General features: G+C 38.2%; 1 protein-coding gene across 2 annotated transcripts in view; it reads left to right on the plus strand.

The window, feature by feature from the left end:
* Positions 1–21099, plus strand: part of SLC25A21 (solute carrier family 25 member 21) — a 516179-nt gene that overhangs the window by 121515 nt on the left and 373565 nt on the right. The gene's annotated exons all lie outside the window — the stretch shown is intronic.

The raw sequence follows: 21099 nt of genomic DNA on the forward strand, positions 1-21099 counted from the left end.
CTCTCCCCTGCTTTTCCCTTTGCTTCTCCTCACCTTGTCTGGTTTTTAAATAACACTCTTTTTAAAAATTTCTGACTGCAAGTAACCATGTTTGCCCATGTAGTTGTTTTCTAAGTGTTGGAGAACTTGGAGCCTCTCTTCCGAGGTTGCAAAGATGGGCAATGGGCCAAATCTGATTTGCAGTTATGTTTTGTTTGGTACATCTAGGGTTTATTTGCATTGTGTGTGTGTGTGTGTGTGTGTGTGTGTGTGTTGTTTAATGGAATCAATAACTAATGTTGTAAAAATTGGAATATTTCACATTAAAATCTGGATTTTTGACTTCCCATGAAAAATTGAAACATTTGGCAACCAATTCCTGGATGAGTGTTTCAACTTCTCCTTTTAATTCTCTATAGTTTCCACCATGCCCTACTTCTCTTGGGTTACATTATTATTATTTATTATTATTATTAGAGACTAGAGTGCCTTAGTCATTTCAGGCTGCTATAATAAAATACCATAGACTAGATGGCTTATAAATAATACAAATTTATTTCTCATAGTTCTGGAGGCTGTAAATCTGAGATCACAGTGTCAGCATGATCAGATTCTGGTGTGGGCACCCCTCTGGACGGAGGACTAGAGCCTTCTTTGGGTTCTTTTTTATGAGGACACTAATCCCATTCATCAGGACCCTACATTACCTAAATTACCTGCCCAAGGCCCTACCTCCTAATACCATCACACTGGGGGCCAGGATTTTTTTTTAAAAGGGGCTAGGATTTTAACATGAATTTGTTACCTTTAGTCCATGGCACAGAGTTAAGGGGGAAATGAAATATTTCTCTTATCTCAGTCTTTATAATTTTTCTTAAAAATAAAAAAAGACCTTTATTCTTGTCAGCTTGCTGCCTTAGCTCCCTAATGAAACACACTTTTGTTTGTGCCACTACGCAGCCCTCTGTTGGAGTGGAGCTTGTTAGTTGTTTCCAGGTTTGGATCTAGAACTGTTGGTTGATACTCCTCTAGTGCGGACTGTACTGATTCCACCTATGCCCTCATCTGGCCATTCCAGACTGGCTAAGGCACCTCAGATGCTGACAGTTTATGCTTGTCAAGTCTGTGAGGACTTCCATTATAGAAGAAGTTGCCTGCAGGTGTGCCTTCGTGGGCATTTTCTCTTGGCTGTAAACACTCAAAAGTCTGTTTCTCATGGTTTTGTTGTTGTTTGTTTGTTTCAGTTAACCTTTCCCATATGGAATTAACACTGTATTTAAAAAAAACCCAATTCTCCTTTATATAACTTAAGATATCATCTGGAGGCCCAGGTTAGCAAGAAATTCCTTGTCTCAGACGAAGAGGAGAATAATTTGAGTGACAGTAACATAATGAAGGGTGGTATCATGCAATAATTAACTACCATGTAATAGTTAATAGTACAGACTCGGTTACCAGACTCTTTGGGTTCATACTCTCGTGCTGCCGCTGTCTAGCTGAGTGTAACCTTGGACAGGTTACTTAACCTTATGACTATTGCTTCATCTGTAAAATGGTGATGATAATAATAGTAAGTGCTTCATAGGATGGGTGTAAGGGATAAACGTTGATATGTATACAGTAGCTGCCACTTAATAAACACTCTGTAAATGTGGACTATTACTGTTATTTGAATTTCTTCCTGTGGAAGGCACTTGTGTTAGATACAAAGATAAATAAGACATGATCCTTGCCCTGAAGATGTTCATGGTTTAACATAAGAAAAGATACTTGAATAATTATGGTGTAACAATAGGTGCATTTAAGTTAGAATAGTAGCCAGAGAGAAAGGGATTCCTACCTGGAAAGGACATGGAAGTCTCCATGGAGATTCTTAACCTTTCTTAAGGGAGGAGTTTGAGGGAGAGGGAAGGGGTGACCATCAGTTCAGATGCCACTTATGTTCATCTGATCCAAGAGGGCAAGACCAAGCAAGGTTCTAAGTAGCAGACCAACCATGGTGCCACTTTGTACATTCCTGAGTGGAAAAGGACTGATTTCCTAGACCAAGTATCAGCCTCAGCAGAACTTGATCACAGATGTTACAGGCCATTCCAAAGAGCTTGCTATGGCCTTCAAACCCTAGAGTCCCCAAATTCATTTGGCATTTCAGATATTGTAACAATATATGTCAGAGAACCTTCTGTTTAGACTAAATAATGCTCTTTCTCACCAGTGGCAGAATAGAATCTATGTACCCCAAAATTGGAAAAGACCTTAGATATCATCTAGTCCAATCCTTTCATCTTACAACTGAGAACATGAAAACTCATGAAGGAAAATGAATTTTTATAAAACAATTACTTTCCGTATCTCACAGATCTGGATTTAAAAGAAATATTGAGATGCTTTTATTATTTTATATTGTTGGAAGTGATGTAAAACAAAGATTGCCACCAGATGTCCTGTTTCAATAGTTGCGTACACCGATGTGTCAAATGAGTTGTATGTTTAACAACTTGAAATCTTCCAAAAGAGTGAGGATCATCCTAATGGTAGAAGAGATACTATAAAGGCTTTGGTAGGTGGTATGAACTGTGTTTTTATCACTAAATTCTTGGCATTTAATAAATATCTTCTGAACTTATTTCAACAGATTACACTGAATTGTATGAATATCTGAATAAGTGCAGAAAACAATTTTCCGTTGATAAGCTTCATTCATTTTTTAAATTGTTTAATAAAGTTTTGAATCTTTTGGATCAATAGACTGTAGTTTTACTGTGATATGAGCCTGATAAAGTGCTGGCAATAAGATCTCATGAACACATTCCAAATTCAAAATTGCACAGATATGATTATTGCTGTGTGGGCAGAAAGCTGTTCATATGCCAAATGTAAAAATGCAAACCATTCTGGGTACTGCGAGGTAGGGGCTGAAGGTCATTTCTGTGACCCATGTCTGTATTAGTGTTCTAGATATTAATTTGTTAAGATGTTAGTGTTCAAGGTCTTAATATGCATATGTTGTTAAAAGGGAAAATGCTCTCAAAATGACAAAAGGAGGCACATATTGATAAGATAGAAGTAAAAATCTGGAAATAAAATATTTTACCAAAGGAAAACTTCTACTTGTATGAAAATTCAAGTTAACATAGCAAAATAAAAAGTGACAGCATTGTAATTCATCAATAAAGGAGAGTAAAATTGGTTTACTGTCAGTTGTACATATTCAGTAGAATCAGCCAATGCTATAAGCCATTTATTTTTTAAAAGTTTTTTTTTTTATTACTGTTGCTGAATGTCTAATGATTTAACTGGGAGAATTTCACATGATTTTCAGATCCAGCCACTTTTTGGTTGAGGGTATGGAAAGGGAGCTAGAAAACTCAAAAGAAATTGTGAAAATCCTCCAATTATAACAATTTGTCCTTTTTGTAGCTCAACTTGCTAAAATTTTCCAATTTAAATTTATCATAAAATTTATTGGCCAGAGGAAAAATATACTATGTAAATGACAAGGCACTCAGGACTCACCTGGAATATTGCTTTTAGGATTCCAACTGTCACTGTATCATAGATAAAAGCAAAACAAAATTGTTTCAAAAAATGAACTGGGTGAGGAATGTCAAGACTGCAAAAGCTAAAAATAGTTATGGAGCTGGTGGCTAAATAGAGATTATTGTGGCCATGTAACATATTTGAAAGTCCTGAATTCAAAGGGAAGAAAATGGTAATGCATTCCTTTAGATATAAAGGTTAAAATTTAAATGAGAATTCACATTAATTAAACCCCCAATAAAAAGAATAACACATTTATGAAATCTTATTTAAAGTGGTCTTTGGCTTTTTCGTGTGATGAGGTTTAAAGAAACCAAACAAATCCAATTCTCAGTGTGTAGGGATTTATTTAAAGGCTTCTAGGGAGAAAAATGAGAAGATTTTGAAGTGTTTCTAGTCTTTATGGATCCAGGGTTAAAATCAATACCATGTCCAGATAAAGATTTTTGGAAGTTTGTATGGGAGAAAGAAAAGCCTGATGGTTTGGAAAGGTGTGATGGATGTGGATGAACGTTTGCCCCTTGTATGTAAAAATAAATTGTCTTTCAGTGCTGACTTGGCTGCAGACGCCAAGTCTGTGTGTAGTTGGAGGTCAGTGCACAGCAGGGTGGCCAGAATGTAAGGAGGAAAACTGTGGCAGGCTCACTGTGTGTGGATCTGGTGGGAAAGGGTATGAGTCATTTCACAGACTTGGAGGATGTGTACAATATGGAGATGCATGTGTCTGCATCTGTATTAGTCCATTCTCATGCTGGCTCTAAAGACATACCTGAGACTAGGTAATTTATAAAGAAAAGAAGTTTAATTGAAGGCTATATAGGCTTCTGTTTCTGGGTAGGCCTGAGGAAACTTACAATCATGGCAGAAGGCACAGGGGAAGGGGGCACATCTTCACATGGCTGGCAGGAGGAAGAGAGAGTGAAGGAGGATGTGCTGCACACTTTCAAACAACAAGATCTCGTGAGAACTCTATCATGAGACTGCAGTAGGTAGATGGTGCTAAACCTTTAAAAACCACCCCAATGATCCAGTCACCTCCCACCAGGCCTCACCTCCAACACTGGGGATCACGATTCAACATGAGATTTGCGTGAGGACAGAAAGCCAAACCATATCAGCATCATTTTATGGATGTACATATTAGATATGTTATTTTCTAGAATTTATAATACTTGTGAAGTTTCATAATGTCTTCACTGGAGCTATTACATACTCTTTTACAAAACAGAGTAAAATAGGAATCTTTGTCTCCAATTTACAATTCTGGATGGTCACTCACATGTTTGGGGCCTTGGTGGGGATGGTTGAAAGACTAGGCTCAGCTAGACTGTCACCTGGAGAGGCTACACCTTGCCTCTCCAACATAGACACCTTGGGGTAGGTGGACTTCCATGTACGGCAGCTCAGGCCCACCAGAAAGAATGTTTCAAGAGGCCCAGGTTGAAGCTGTAAGGCTCCCAAGTCATAAGAAGTTCTGTGGTGTCTCTTCTGCTGCTTTCTTGGGTCAAGCAAGCCACTAAATCCAGCCTAGATTCAAGGGAAAGGAAATGAGATTCCACCTTTCCATGAGTGGAGCAGTGAAGATATCTGGCCACATATAATCTACTTCAGGCTGTCCTCTGCCACAAAGCATTTACATTTCTGCTAAGTGTGAAATATAGTTATTTCCTTCCCCAGTCCTCCAAAGTTTCATCTCATCGTGACATCTGCTCAAAGTCTAATAGTCATTATTTAAATCAATTCTAGATGGAGATGAAATTCCTTGTGTTTAATTTCTCAGGTGTAGCATTCTCCAGCACAGTTTCTTTCAACCTGAAGGCCTATGAATTAGATAATTCTCTGTCCTTTCCTCTCACCCCCCTTATACACTTAACATACAATGGTGACAAGGGTATAAGATTTCCACAGTTGACACTTGGAGTCACAAGGGGGTGAAACAGGAGCATAGCCATGAAGGTCTATAGCAATTCTGAATTCCAGCTGGGCAGAAGTCACTAGTTTCTTGATTAGGGCCTCATCCTTCTCCCTGGAAATGTTTCTCTGGCCTTGCCCTCTGTGCATTTTTTTCTCACTCTGTGTCATTCTTTCTTTTCCTTTTCATGTTTGCAGAGTTTGGATTTGATCTTTGCCCCAAAGCCATTCATAACTTTGAGAATATTTTGCTGCGAGAGATTGGGGGTGAGAAACTGTTTTATTTAAACCTAGAAAGTTCTAGATCTTTTTATTTCCTCTAAATTCTGTTAAAAAATGGAACAATTCTTTTTTTAGTTATATTTTCCAAATGACTGAAGACCACAGTCTTGTCAAACTTCCCAACACCTTTTTTCCAACCTCTATTAGCATTTTCCTCACTTTCCTTCACCTCCTCACCAAGTCTCCTGAGAGCCCTTCATATGTCACTGCCACACTCCTTGAGGCTCTTCCAGCCTCTGCCACTACCTAGTCTCAAAGCTAATGCCACATGTTTTAGGTTTCTGTTATTGCAGAACTCTGTTTCCAGATACAAAAATTTGTTCTAGCTTTTTATTGATGTACAATAATTTATTCTCAAACTTCGTGGCTTACAACAACAAAAAAATCGTATTTTATATCACATGATTGTATAGGTCAGGAGTTTGGGCAGGGCTCAGCTGGATGGTTCTTTTGCTTCATATGGCATTGACTGTGGTCACTTGGTGATATTCAGTTGTAGATAGGCTGGTTTGAGAGATCCTAGATGGCTTTACTCACATGTATGATGGCTTGGTGAGTATGGCTGGGAGGCTAGGCTCAGCTGAGACTATCAACTAGAACTGTCTTATAAGGACAGCTCAGGTCTTCCACAGAGAGGTTCCCTAAGAGGTTCCACAGGTTCCCTAAGAGAACCAGATGGAAGTTGCAAGGCTTATTGTAACCTAGGCTTTGATGTTACTTTGAAGAATGCTGTTTCCACTTCATTGTATTGCCCAGGCAAGTCCCCAAAGCCAGACCATATAAGGCAGAAGGGAAATACATTTTACCTCTCAATGGGAGGAATAGCAAAGAATTTGTGGCCGTTTTTAGTCTACCATGTTTATAGTTCTAAGGGAACTGGTTTTTTAAAAAGTATTATCATTTCATGGATTTAAATATATTGATGTGCTTTAATCCATTGCGGCTATTATTTTTTACTGATGCTCAAATTGTCTTATCTTTGGCTAATGTGAGCCTCTTCGGTTGACTTCTGAATCTTCTGACGTGACCCTAATAGCATTTTTTTCTAATCTATTCAGAGGAAGATACCTAATAGCATTCAATAGCTTCTTTATTACATGGTATGATAAACTATTTCAGGTTTTATCTTGCACATTTCCTCCCCGAACCTAGAAGGGAAGTTTCTGGTATCTTTTAGTGGGAAATAGCATTTTAAGGCTACAAATTGGATGCTTCCACCAAAATGACTATGAGATAAGAAAATTATTTTTGTATATGTTTTCTCCATTTTCTCCATTAAAAAATTGTTCTACTGTAGCTACATTGTCAGAGGATATACATGATATAGCATTTAACCTTTCTTTCCTTTTAACCTGCACTTTTAACTCTTATTTGGTCTTAGTTCTAAAAATAGCCTCATATTTAATGTTCATCACCAGTTGATGTCTCTCTAGTAATTTTGGTTGCTTGAAACTTGTTCTCTAATAGATTCCTCTGCAAAAGCTCATGGAAGCAATAGTTCCTGAGTTCTTATATGTCAGTAACGGCTTATTGGTGGCTTTCATACTTGAGTCTGTTAGGCTCCATACAAAATCCTTGGTTCTCATCTCTTTTCCTTTAGTATCCTAAATGTTACTCTATTTTCATAGGCTATAAAACATTGCTATTGAAAAGCCTAACAACAATTCAATTTTATGCTCATTATAAGTCACTTGGTCTTTTTGCTTATACACTCAAAGGACTTTTTTTCTATCTCAAAATAAAATAGATATATTGACTTGCAGTTTATTCTATGTGATTATGCTTCAATAAAGCTGTTAAAAATCATATATTGAAATCTTCTTAGACTATATGAGGGACAAATAATCTTAAAATTAGGCTTGTGTTGGCCAGATGCGAAGGCTCATACCTGTAATCTTAACACTTTTGGAGGCCAAGGCAGTGGATCACTTGAGGCCAGGAGTTCGAGACCAGTCTGGCCAACATGGTGAAACCCCATCTCCACTAAAATACAAAAATTAGCCTGGCATGGTGGAGTGTGCCTGTAATTCCAGCTACTCTGGAGGCTGAGGCACAAGAATCGCTTGAACCTGGGAGGCCGAGGTTGCAGTGAGCTCAGATTGTGCCACTGCACTCCAGCCTGGGAGACAGAGTCTTACTCTGTCTCCAGGAAAAAAAAAGTTCAGGTTGATAAGTCTTTTATTACATGTATATGGTTATTAATTATTTTGCTGATTGGTTTTCAAAATTTGAATTAAAAAATGGTTCAGATGAATACTTAATTTAAAACAGCACAGAAAGAAGCATGCAAAAATAAAAACACTGTTAAAAGAACAAAGATATTTAACATTTGAAAGGGGAATTCTAAAACATTAGTTCCAAAATCTGTGTCATCAATTCCTATGCACCTTCCCTTAAGAGTCAGTGGGGTTGAACTGGGTGCATCCAGGAACCTGCAGTTTTAAATACTCTTCAGCTGGTTGTGTTGCATAGCCCGGTTTGGAACTACGGGCCTAAAGTTTATACTATTGATTTTTCAATCTTCTATAACTGTCTCTTTTCAAGTTGGATGCTAAAAAATACTTGCATCCCTGGATCACATTTCTTTGGTTCTTCATTTAAATGCTTTAACAGAACTGTACTTAAATGCTGTGAATTCAGCTTTTATGCTATTAAGGGAAATTTATTATGCATAGAACTTGCCTTTTTGAATGCAGCAGCAACAATTGTGTGTTTAAATAATTCAAATCATGGTTTTAACCTAAGATTGGAACATGAAGCCGCAGTATAAAGCAAAACGCCTTTTCACGCTGCATTTCAATTCCACAGGGTGTGCTCGGGCCCTTCGGGTCCACTCTTCACTCGTCTCCAGGCTGCTCTGTGTGCCCGCCAGCTGCCGTCTGGACTGCTCAGTGAGTTCCCTGGCTCTCTGGCTTCCAGTTAAGTTCAACCAATAGGAGGCCCTGGTGGGAGATGAGGCAGGTGGAAGGAGAATGAGGTCAGAGTATTTTCCACTAACTCTCTCCCTACCTGATCACACAGGTTTCTTTGTGTCCCTTGGACAAAGACCACAGCAACTATCAGGTGGCCTTTTCCATATGACTGTCCTTGCAGAGCTCTGGCCCTCTCTTGCCCTTTTAGATTCAGGGGTGGGAAATGCTTTGCTCATCCCTCGGTATTGAAGTAGCCACTGTTGGTTTCCTTCAATCCTGCAGCATATTTGTAAATAGTCCCTTGGTTAAACTCTTTTCCAATTGCCCAGGTTGCCTGTGCCATCTGTTTCTTACATATTCTGATCGATTAGGTACGAATAGGTCACCATAGCCTAGGAGTTCAGTCTGGGTGAATTAATCTACCCTTAAAGGAAAAACTTTTTGTAAGTGATAGGCTATTTCTAGTATTGTCTTGTAGCTGTGAAGTGAGTTCTTTGCTCTCCTTGCACTGAAGCCAGTATATTCATGAGTCACGTTTCCCATTTGTGGTTTCCAGAACCAGTCGTGCTGTTCCAAGCCCCTAGTCCGTCACAAACAATATTCCTTCTGCCCCTTCTCCCTCAGGTATTCTTTAATGATAGATATTTTGAGATTTAGAATTCTGGAATACTTCTTTAGAAAGTTACTTTTAAAAATATTTATGCAGTGCTTAGACTTATGGAGTGAGAATAAAACAGTGAACAATAGGCAAAGTCCTTTCCTCATGGAGCTTATATACAACTGGAGATCTTCGATATTAATGATGTAAACTAATACATGAACAAAGTCATTTAAGATAGCACTAAGGCCAATGGAAAATGATAGAGTAGGGTAAATTGATTGAGAGTAACTGGAGTGTAAGATGTAGTTATTTTAGATGTATTAACCTGAAAAGTAAATATTCTGTGCTATTGTCTGAAATGAAATCAATCTACTTTGAAAATCAGGCACATAAGTAGAAAACCTGATTTTTTTTTTTTTTTTTTTTTTTTTTGGTTAGGAAAACTGAAATTATTACTTGCTTTATGCCTAGGTAGTGGGCCATTCAAACTTTTCACTATTAGAGGCTTCAGGTTAATAATTTTGTAGGAAGCTACCTTGGATCTGAGAAGTACTTGGTTATTATTTCAAAGTTTTGCATTGTTGAGTATTAGCAAGGAAGAGATGACTTTGGCTTGGAAGATGTGGAGAATGGGCCAGATCTGTCATCTATCTTTACTCAAATGAATGCATTCTAATAAAACTCCTTGCACTTCCAAGGCTCATGACATTCACTAGAATATGTGGTACTGTTTCACCCTATTAGAAAAAAAGTGTCCCTCTAGGCTGATGAGTTGGAAGAATCCAAGGTGCCCCACCCACTTGGTAAGCAGAGAGAGAAATGGCTTTCAGCCCCCACTCAGCCTCTTGGGCATGCAAAACTGCTCAACTCTGTGTGCTGCATCGCCAGATAATTACATGTTATTTATCAGGTTGAGTTACTTACTGTATACGTGAGTATACATGAAAGATACCCGATTTCCTGTGAGAATCAGTGTTTATTTTACTATTACATACTGTATGAGATAGAAAATGCCATGTATGGAATACACAAACACAACACAAATATGTGTGTGTGTGTGTATGATGTTATTTATGGATATTAATTTTGAAACACTTCACTTAAAGTATAGCATTTTTACACTCATAAATAATTTTGAACATACTTCACACTAAAGGCAAAGTACTGCAGTCCTGCCCAGTAGTAGCTTTTGGAAATAGTGATTGCCTTTATTACTTCATATGACAGCCAGTCCATGTTGCTGTTGTAGAAGTATGAAAAATTATATTAGTGTAGTCTTTTCAGGCGTTATAAAAATACCAGGCACTATATTCACAGCTACACATGTATATATTACAGTCTATAGCTGTACTGTCCAATCTAGTAGCCATTAGCTATATGTGGTTATTGACCACTGGACTTGTTGCTTGTCCAAATTGAGCTGTGCTCTAAGTGTAAATACGTGCCAGATTTTGAATACTTTGTGTAAAACAAGAATGTAAAATATCTCACTAATAATTTTAATAGTTGTTGAAGTGATAATATTTTGGATACATTAAATTAAATAAAGTGTATTTTTAAAAATAATTTCACCTATTTCTTTTTTTAATGTGGCTGCTAGAAAATTCAAAATTACAAATATGGGCTTACGTATGTGGGTCTCATTATATAGCTGTTGTACAACATCAGTCTGAAGTGTGTACCTTTTAATAATTATTTTCATAATTCTATGATATGTTATTCCTTTCCTTTTTCAGACAGGGTCTTACTCTGTTGCCCAGGCTGGAGTGCAGTGGTGTGATCACAGCTTACTGCAGCCTCGACCTCCTGGGCTCAAGTAATCCTCCCACTTCTGCCTTCCTAGTTGCTAGCACTGTAGGCACACACCACCATGCCCAGCTAATTTTTAATTTTTGTAGAGATGGTGTCTCACCATGTTGCCCAGGCTGGTCTTGAACTCCTCTGGGCTCAAGCCATCCTCCCACCTTGGCCTGCCAAAGTGCTGCGTGAGCCACTGTGCCCCGTCAGTATGTCATTCTTGATCTGTGATGGCTCTCAGTCTTTTTTGTTCATTTTATTTTATTTCTTTGGTGAAACTTACTGACTTGATTCATTCATTTACTATGTATTGAAATATTGGAATTTCAAGAACATTTCAAGGCTATGTGAGTAGTTCTTAACTCTGGCTGCTTCATAATCTTCTGTGAAGATTAAAAACAAATAAATCAAGATTACCTTACCTCCTGTAGTTTCTGATTCAGAAGGTTTTGGGTGGGAGCAGGAGAAGTAGTTCAGCATTGTATTAGGAAACAGAAACAAAAGCAAACCCCCCACAGGTGAGTTAGAGTTGAGTATAACTAGTTTATGAGGTTAGAACATAACACATTATTTGAAGTTAAGCCTGCTTTGGCAAAACTAAAAGTCTTTGGCAAAACTAGTCTGCTCTAGTTAGTGGTCTCAATGGCTAAATCCAAGGCTCCGTTTGAGTTTCAAGTCTGCAAAAGGTTGAGTGCTCACTATACATTAGCTCCCTTGATTCTCTCAAGAACAATCAGGCAGACTTGCTCACGCATGTTTTACAGGTGAGGAAGCTGACTCACAGAGTTGAGTGAGGTATGTACTTTCTCTTAACACCAGAGTAAAGTTTTGGACCTTTATGCAAATATTTATAATATAGGCTCCTCCCAGCTGTCAGATGTCATAGGCTTATGACATCTCTAAGGTTACAGGCAAGTTACATTTTTGAGTCTGTTGAATAATGTAGGTCTATTTAGGTGGTGCCACTTTCTCCTTAAAATGTAGAGGTACATTTTTGTTTTTTTAACTGCAAAACCAGGAAGATGTAGGAATTTGGTACTGCCTCTTCCCCTCCACCAGTCTCATAGCTTTCCTTAGGAAACAGTTGATTGAGATACGTAACCCAGTTTATGATGACAGTAATTTCCTACCTATCTGTTATTAGAAAGTGGTGGTCTTGCATATGAAAAATGACATGGCCACTGGGAGGAATATGTATTTGTAGGGTCTGTCTTAATCTTGCAAAATCTAAATGTGTTACTGTTCTCCTGAATTCTCAGGAGGCGGCATTTTTTCTCAGCGTTTTTCTTGGCTTCCTTTCAGATATGTTGAGGGAGGAATGGACATAGTGGTCATTTTTCAAATGAGCCTAAATAGGTACACAAACATTGTAAACAATGGAAGAGCTTCATGAATGGACCTAGAAAGGAGCTTTTGAACAATATTTTTCTGTCTAAAACATGAAAGAATCTTCATTCTTTGGATAGCTGTGATGGGTTCTGCATTAATTTTAAAATTTGCTTTTCTTCCTAAAAATATAATAAAAATATTTACATGTTTAGATTCCTTTTATGAGTGGTATAAAATCCAACACCTACAGTTCTATGCTGTTAATAAAAATAAAAGAACAGTTCTGTGCTGTTCTTGTTGTTTTCCCTGATAAGCCTGTTAAAGATAACTTGGAGGATGGCATGGAGTGGGTGATGCATTGGAAATCACATCTACCTTGCATGAAATTCAAGAAAGGTTTTGGTTTCTGTCACAACATGTGGGTATAGATAAAACCCTTTTGTTTTCTAGGGACAAAACAAATCAAAAGCACCAAGACTGCATTTTGGTTTTTAATCAATGTGAACTTCTTTACTGACTCATTTCAAAACTCTGCTGGGACTGATTTAATAGTTCTTGTTATGTTTCATACTTTCTGTGTTTCTGGAATGATCGTGCCATTTGATAAAGAATTACTCAGCATTTACTTAATTACTTTTGCATTACCATCTGGGTTTGGTGAGCAGGGGCAGAACCTCCTGGTTTTGCCTCTTAGCAAAGTTCTAGAAATGGACCATGGTCTGCTGTTTGCTACATTGCCCCTTTAGGTCATGTTTTTCTTATTGCTGTCATACTTCCAACTTTGGTCTGGTTTCACTGCAGTTGATTCATATCTGTTATCCTTGTGTTAGTGTACAAAATGTACATTTCAAAACATGTCTTAGTCATCCTGGACAGTGTTTTATTTGCATGTTCCGAGGATCTGGACTTGACACCCAGTCCATGTTCCCTTCAGCGTGCAGTATGCTCTTATAAATTTCATGTGAATTACTGTCCAGATTGGTTTTGAGTCAGTACAACCCCACCAATGTGCGTTTCCTCAGCCCCATGTCTCTCCAAACCCTTTGACTCATTGTGACTTTTAAAAGTTATAGAAGTCTCAGAAGGAAGACTCCGGTTAAATTGTTTCATAGTCCTCTCTGTGTGAGAGATTTCTCTGTGATCAGTGCAACTCAGCAGTTGCTTAGAGGCTTTTGAACTGTGATGTTCTAAAACAAACTATGAAAAGGACAAATGTTCCGGATGCCATTGTCCTGTTTGGCGTGTATTTAAGACACACTCAGAGGATCTTTGGGGAGTAGGAACCAGGGGTGTTATGTGGGGTAGAAACAGTTCAACATTTGCAGCTGTCTTCCACAACCCACCACACTTTTAATTGTTTTCTTGTTTCTGCTGGGACCTAAAAATCCCCTATCCTGCACAATCTGGTGATAGAACTTCTAATTGGTGGAGGAAATAAAAAAGGGCAGAGCACAATCATGAATGTGTATACAAGGTTTAAGAAATCAATCCAACATCTGCGTCATGGAAACTTGATCAGAGAATGTCTGCAACAGGTTTCACTTTTCAAGCTGTTATCTTGTTGACACTTTGATATTAATTGCAAAGTATCAGTAACAGAAAGTTCAGGATTTAACAGTATTATCAACATGACTGTAGGGAGTGGTATTTAACAAAATTTTCAAATCAAATCAATTTTTATTCTAAATACATTATGTTGAGAGATAGGCCAATTCAGTTAAAAATGTCGTTTTGAAGCTACTTAATCCTTTCCCTGCCCAGCTACCTGCTTCACATGAAGCAGTCACAGCCTTCTTTGGGGGCTGGAGGAAATATAAGGCTAATATATGTCATAGTCCATGATTGTGTAAGAGCAGACCTACTTAATCTGATTAGGTAGGCAATTAAGAGATCATATATGCTCTAGCCTTCCTGTTCCTTCCCCTCATAGCACTAGGTCTGGGAAAGCTTGAGAGCGTCCACGAAAAGGGAGCATTGCAGCGTGGTGAAGAGCAAGAACCCTTGAGGCAGATTGCCTGCCTTGGAGTTCTGGCTGTTCCCCTGCCCAGCTATGTGACTTTGGGCGAGTTGCTCAACTTCTTTGTGATTTTGTGGCCTCATTTGCAAAATGAGGATCATCATATTCCTCACTAATAGGGTTGTTGTGAGGTTTCTGCAAGTTAACTTATGTAAAACACTGAAAACAGGTCTTGGCACAGAATAATCCCTCAGTAAGGTGGTAACTTGTATTGAAACAAAAAAATCATTGTTAATAGAGTATTAGCACAGCAATCCTTAGCATATTCCCAAGTACTACGAGACAACATAATCTCCATAACTGCTCCATCATCCAGAAGGAAAAGATCATTTCATGGATGCTGTAGAGTGGAGAAATTGTGACTTCAAAACCCTGGAGTGCGTCAATCACAAAATCAGATAGAGGACCCAGGCTTCTAATTCCTTGTCAGGTGCTAGACCCCGATCAGGATGAATGATGCTGAACAATGGCCTGGCTGTTCAGAGCCTGACCTTCCAGGTCCAAACGGAGACTGCAACACAAACAAACATGAGTTCTTGTTGTTGTTACCCTGGGGTGGAAACTGCTTGAGACTTTGGAGAATTAAGCTCATTACTTTGAGTCGCTGAATGTCTTGGGCTTTCTTGAAACTGAGTTCCTGTCATTACTTTGTGGTTCTCTAAGAAACCCACTCTTTTCACTTCCAATTTTGAAATATTAGTGAAGTTTTTTTTCCCCAGCAGTTTGTCTTTTCATTCAACTATATGTGATCTCACAGGGTCCCTTAAATAATGGAAAGTAATAAATTTTTAAAAAATCATTACAGAAACGTTATAGGATCTACTAATTCTATAACAATGTCCAGAAATCTTTCATAACTGTAGTCATTTAAAACATACCTATACTGTATTACACCACAAACATTTCATATTCTCTAGAAATTTACAACACAGAGAGTTCACTGTTTAGCTTCACTTTTCTAGATAACTGCATACTCAGAAATACTGATAGATTTTAGAATCATGTAACTTTAGATTTGAAAGAGGTCATTGCGGATCTCACTGACAAGTGGTTTTAAAGTCATGATGTGTGGAATTCTTGGCACTTTAGAAGCAGCATGGGTGGGAAGAGGAGAGTGGGAAACCAGACTGTCTCCCTTTTTCATCTCCAACAGAAAATGTTTTTACATTTATATATATATTATTGATCACCACTAAAATATTTCTTTTGAAAACAGAAAAGGTTTATTCAGTTGGAATAATGTTGGGGAGACATCGATCTAGAGCAATTCTGTCGAGGAGGAAATAATGGCAATTTACTACCTTAATCTTCAGGTTTTGGAATTTTGCCACAAATTTGGAAACCAAAAAAGTTGGAGATCACTTCTTAATTTAAGTCAAGACAGGGTTAGGAGAATATTTTCATTATGTAGCTTCCAAATTTAGCCTTCTTTTCTTCACAAGCCTGAACTCTTCCTTAGTTTTTGGTGTTCCATGACTGTATCTACGGTATCTACCTTAAGAAAGCCCAATAATGTACATCAAAATTCAGGTTTGTAAAACTAAAGAGAATGATCAATCACTTTATACAAAGCCAGTGTTCCTATAGGAGGGGCAGAAGTTCCTGTGGTACATTCAATATTGTTATTATTCCTAAAATATGCTTACCTATAATCTTTCAGGATTTCCTTTTTGTTACATATCAAAGTATATTTGCACTGAAATGTCTATGAATAGATAAGAGTAGTACCTTTAGTTTGAAATAATAGTCTACTATTAGTTTTCAGGAGCAGAAACATGCTTAAGTTTGCATTTAAATAAGACAAGTAAGCCAAATATTTTGTATTTTTCTTTTCTTTTATGTAATTTTATATATATTGGTAACCTAAGATTATAAGGCTATTAAGAAAGGAAAGCCAAACACATTAAGCATTAAAAAATATTATTAATAACAAAATGGGGAAAATTTCCTTGGCTTGTGTTTCTTTACATACTTTTATTTGTTCCTTTATCTGCTTGAGTTTCTACTATGTGCCAGACTTTGTTTTCGGTGCTGGGGATGTAATGGAAAGCAAGACACACTTCCTTTTCTCAAAAAGCTTGAGAGGGCTGGGTGTGATGGCTGAAGCCTGTAATCCCAGCACTTTGAGAGGCCGAGGCGGGAGGATCATTTGAGGCTAGGAGTTTGAGATCAGCCTGGTCAATATATTAATAGAAAGACCGTGTCTCTACCAAAAAAACAAAAAAACAAACAAAAAAAATCACATAAAACAAACAAACAAAACAAAAAATGTAGCTGGGCATGATGGTGCACACCTGTAGTTCCAGCTACTTGGGAGGCTGAGGCAGGAGGATCACAGGATCACTTGAGTCCAGGAATTCGATGTTGCAGCGAGCCATGATTGTCACTGCACTGCAGCCTGGGAGACAGCGCAAGACCCTGTCTCTTAAAAATAAAACAAAAAAAGAATAGGAGAAGTGACCAAGCAATTTGAATAAAGAAAGGATGATGAGTGCTGCAGTCTTTGTAGGTACAGAGAACTTGCAGAACACATGAGAGGGGCACTGTCTTCTATCTGTAAGGGATGGAGACTAGGGCAAGCTTCCTGCAAGATGGTAGCCTAAAAAGAGCCATAAAATGCCAGTAAGCAAGGGCAATTGGGAAAGTTTAAGAGGGTGGCAAAATCATATTAGTCAGAACAAATGGTGCTTGCCAAAACCCAGAGGTGATAGTAAGGAGGGCTCACAGAGGACTGCAGTCACTGTATGATTGGAGCTCAGACTGGAGTGTGTGGAGGAGTGAAAACAGGTATATCCTGAACGGTCTTTTGGGCCATGCTAAGGAGTTTGGCCTTATTCCGGGGAGTTCTTCAAGAATTGAAGCAGGAATGGTTTGCTCAGAATTGCAGTTTTCATTTAAATCATTGGCTGTGATATGGGGGATGGATTACAGAAGGGCACAACTGGATAGTTGTACATTTGTATAGAGGGAATGGATCCTGTCTGAAGTAGGTGAAAGGTGGAGAGGGAGAGATGTGGATGTATTTAAGCAACATTAAGAAGGTGGAAACAACAGAACTTACGCTGTGTCTGTGGCAAAAGGTGGGGAGGATTTCAGAATGACCCCAGTGGGGTCCTGACTTGGGCCACTGGTGGCTGGTTCAGCAGTTTCCTGAAATAATGAATTGGAAAGGAAGTGGTTGGGAGATGGAGTGATGCTGTCTGTCCTGAATGCATCAAATTTGGATTTCCATGGCCTCAACAAGTGGAGATGTCTCATAAAGAGATTAGTATATGAGCCGGGAGTGCAGGAAAAAGATTTAACCTGGTGTTACAGAGTTGGCAGGCTCCGGGTATGTTAGGAGAAAATTGAATATGTAATGGAAAAGGTAAGAGAATGATGGCTTGGTTAGCTTGGACCCATTGTTGTTTTAAAAATTCACACATGCCCTGGTTTACACAATAGGTATGTTTTCCCAAAGGCTGTGTGAACCAAACTTTAATATATTGATTTTTAGAAGTTCACTGAAGAGATTAATATGTTGATGAATCTTGTAATGTCAAGAATGCTTTTCTAATACAATTAATACCTTTGTAATTTATCTTCTTCAGACATATTTTACATATTAAATTTTTAAATCAAGTTATATCGAAACAGTATTTTTGTAAAGAGTCAGGAAATGTGCCTGGATCTTAAACTACAGTTATTTTCTATTTTAAAAAAAGAAAATGGGAGAGTCTAAGAAATTCCTTTGAAAATTGTTAGACGTCTTTTGGAGTCGGTAAAATTAAGTTTATTGTTTTTATTTCATTTGCAAGGTTCTCCTCTTAGAAGAAATTGGAGGGTGTTTTGGAAACAATTTTGATGATATCAAATAAAAAATTTCCCCCTCAACATAACTTAATATTTTTGCTGTTCTTGGAAGTCCAAATAGACAGTTTGCTATGTCCTGAACTCGGCTTCCAGCTAGCCATGTGGCAGCAGAAGCAAAAAATTTCACATTCTGCCCTCTGTTTGCTCGCCAGCTTTAAAAACATATAAACAAGCTGAGAGTATCAAATTCACATGTCTGTTTTTCTATGGCAAGTAAAGGTTACCCCGTAATGTATTATGGGAGAGAGATCATGGAGGAAAATACTTACACGGGAAGCACTTTTCCTAGCAGAAATTGCTCAAATCACAGCTTCTCCACTTGATGTGGTGAGAAAAATGAGGATTGATTCATTGGAGCTTTCTTGACCTCCTTACACCCATTTACCTCAAGTTAATCTAGTTTAAAGATGGAATAATATTTACAATCTTTAGATTTAATTTGGATTAGGAAGGCTTTCGTAGTCTTTGTGGAAGTGCTATTGAGAGAACTGGAGTTCCTAATCATTTAAGCAAAAATGTATCCACCTTGTCATCTGCTAAATTCTATATCATGTTCAGAAACAGCAAGATGTTCTGTCTGAATTTTTGTTTAGCTACATATTTAAGCACATGGCTGGACCTGACATGGATTCTGCTCTAGGCACATTACTATATTTGCAACTAGAGGCACTCTTCTCTTTTACATATTTAGTTAAATATTAGAAAGTTCTGTAACTAGGAATTGTTACTCTTACTCAACAGAAATAGATCACATCTATGTGCTGCTGCTAAGTCATGCCCAGGCACTTCTAAGCCAATTGCTGTAACATTTTTTTTCCTTTTTGAGACAGGGCCTTGATATGTTGCTCAGACTGGACTTGAACTCTTGGGGTCAAAGTGATCCTCACTCCTCAGCCTCCAGAGTGCTGGCACTACAGGAATACACCACTGCACCCAGCTTTGTAGCATTTTAATAATGCACATGGGTCATTTTAATAGACAGCTAATTATAGATCCAGATTGATTATATTTTTAATTTCAAATATGCAAATAATGAATTAATTTTGAGCCCCTTCTCTGTTAGAGGCACTTGGTTACTGAAAGTTTAAGCACATCCCCTCCACCACCTTCCTTCAGGAATGTGCAAACAAATTAAGGAGTAAAATTAAATATATGATAAGATATATGAGCTATCTTTTTCCCCACAAAGGCAGCATTTCCAAAAACTGAATTTTAAGCTTTTTATTCTTTTTCACTATCTTCTTCCTCCTGCAAGCCTATAAATATGAGGAAAAGTATATCTTTATCTATAAACTCCTGCACAGTTACATCCATCTAACTTTTGGACTTTTTTCTCTGAATGTCTCATACAATGTCAGACTCACAATATTAGAATGAATTGATCATCTTCCTCAAAGCTACTTTCACTTCTTAAGCTATTTTCTATTTATCTAGTTGCTCAAGCCTCAAACATGGAAATCTTTGCGACTTTTTCCTATTTCTCACCCACACATCTATCAATCACTTTTAGATTTCTATTTCCGGTCTCTGTCACTTTCTTTCTCATCTATCTACTTCCCCAAGTCTCCACAGCCACCATCTGAGTCTAAGGCTCTATCCCCTCTCATCTGGGCTACTTTGTTAGCCTCTTAGTTGGTCTCTCTGGTCTTGTATTCTTCTAATTCACTCTACACAGAAAAAGTAAATTTAATTATGTCATTTTTTATTGTTATTTAGATGCCTTCAGTAAGTCTTGCCATATAATTTACACTTCTTACCCAGCACTAAAGGTCCTTCTCACTAGCTTCATCAGCTCCCTCTACCCATGCCAGTCAACGTAGAACTACTGGTAGCTCTTTGACCTCACCCTGTAACTAATTCTTTCTTTCTTTCTTTCTTTCTTTCTTTCTTTCTTTCTTTCTTTCTTTCTTTCTTTCTTTCTTTCTTTCTTTCTTTTTCTTTCTTTCTTTCTTTCCTTCCTTCCTTCCTTCCTTCCTTCCTTCCTTCCTTTCCTTCCTTCCTTCCTTCCTCTTTCTCCTTTCCTTTCTTTGTTTCTTTTCCTTCCTTCCTTTCTTCCTCCTTTCCCCTTTCCTTTCCTTTCCCTCTTCCTTTCTTCCTTTCCTTCCTCTTTCTTTCTCTCTCTCTCTCTCCTTCCTTCCTTCCTTCCTTCCTTCCTTCCTTCCTCCCTCCCTCCCTCCCTCCCTTCCTCCTTTCCTCCCTTTCTTTTTCTTTTTTTCTTTCTTCTTGGATTCTCACTCTGTTGCCCAGGCTGGAGTACAGTGGCACAATCTTGGTTCACTGCAATCTCCACCTCCTGGGGTCCAGCAATTCTCCTGCTCCAGCCTCCCAAGTAGCTGGAATTACAAGTGCCCACCACCACACCCGGCTAATTCTTTTTTGTATTTTTAGTAGAGATGAGGTTTCACCATGTTGGCCAGGTTGATCTTGAACTCCTGACCTCAGGTGATCCACCAGCCTAGGCCTCCCTAAGTATTGGGATTACAGGCGTGAGCCACAGCACCCAGCCCCCTGTAACTAATTTCAACTCATCCACCAAAACCTGCCTCAAGCTTAGCCTCAAGTCTGATTTACATGGTCTTTAATAAGGCTCCCAAACCTCTGTGATTATCTCCCTCATGGCATAGATTAAGCTCTACTGTAATTGTCAAGTTACTTATCTGCCTCTGTGTTAAACACCAAATAAGATCCTTGAGGGCTGGCGTATAGCCTTTAGTGACTGTATATTCCAGTGTCTAGCATAGTACCTGTCACTTAGAAGAGGCTCAATAAATGCCTCTTGACAGACATATCCATACAATGAAAGACTACTCAGTAATGAAACAAACGCAATAGTGATACATTCAACGACATAGATGAATCTCAATTATGCTCAGAGAAGT

Source organism: Symphalangus syndactylus, chromosome 9 (assembly GCF_028878055.3).
Source record: "Symphalangus syndactylus isolate Jambi chromosome 9, NHGRI_mSymSyn1-v2.1_pri, whole genome shotgun sequence".
NCBI classification, from domain to species: Eukaryota; Metazoa; Chordata; class Mammalia; order Primates; family Hylobatidae; genus Symphalangus; species Symphalangus syndactylus.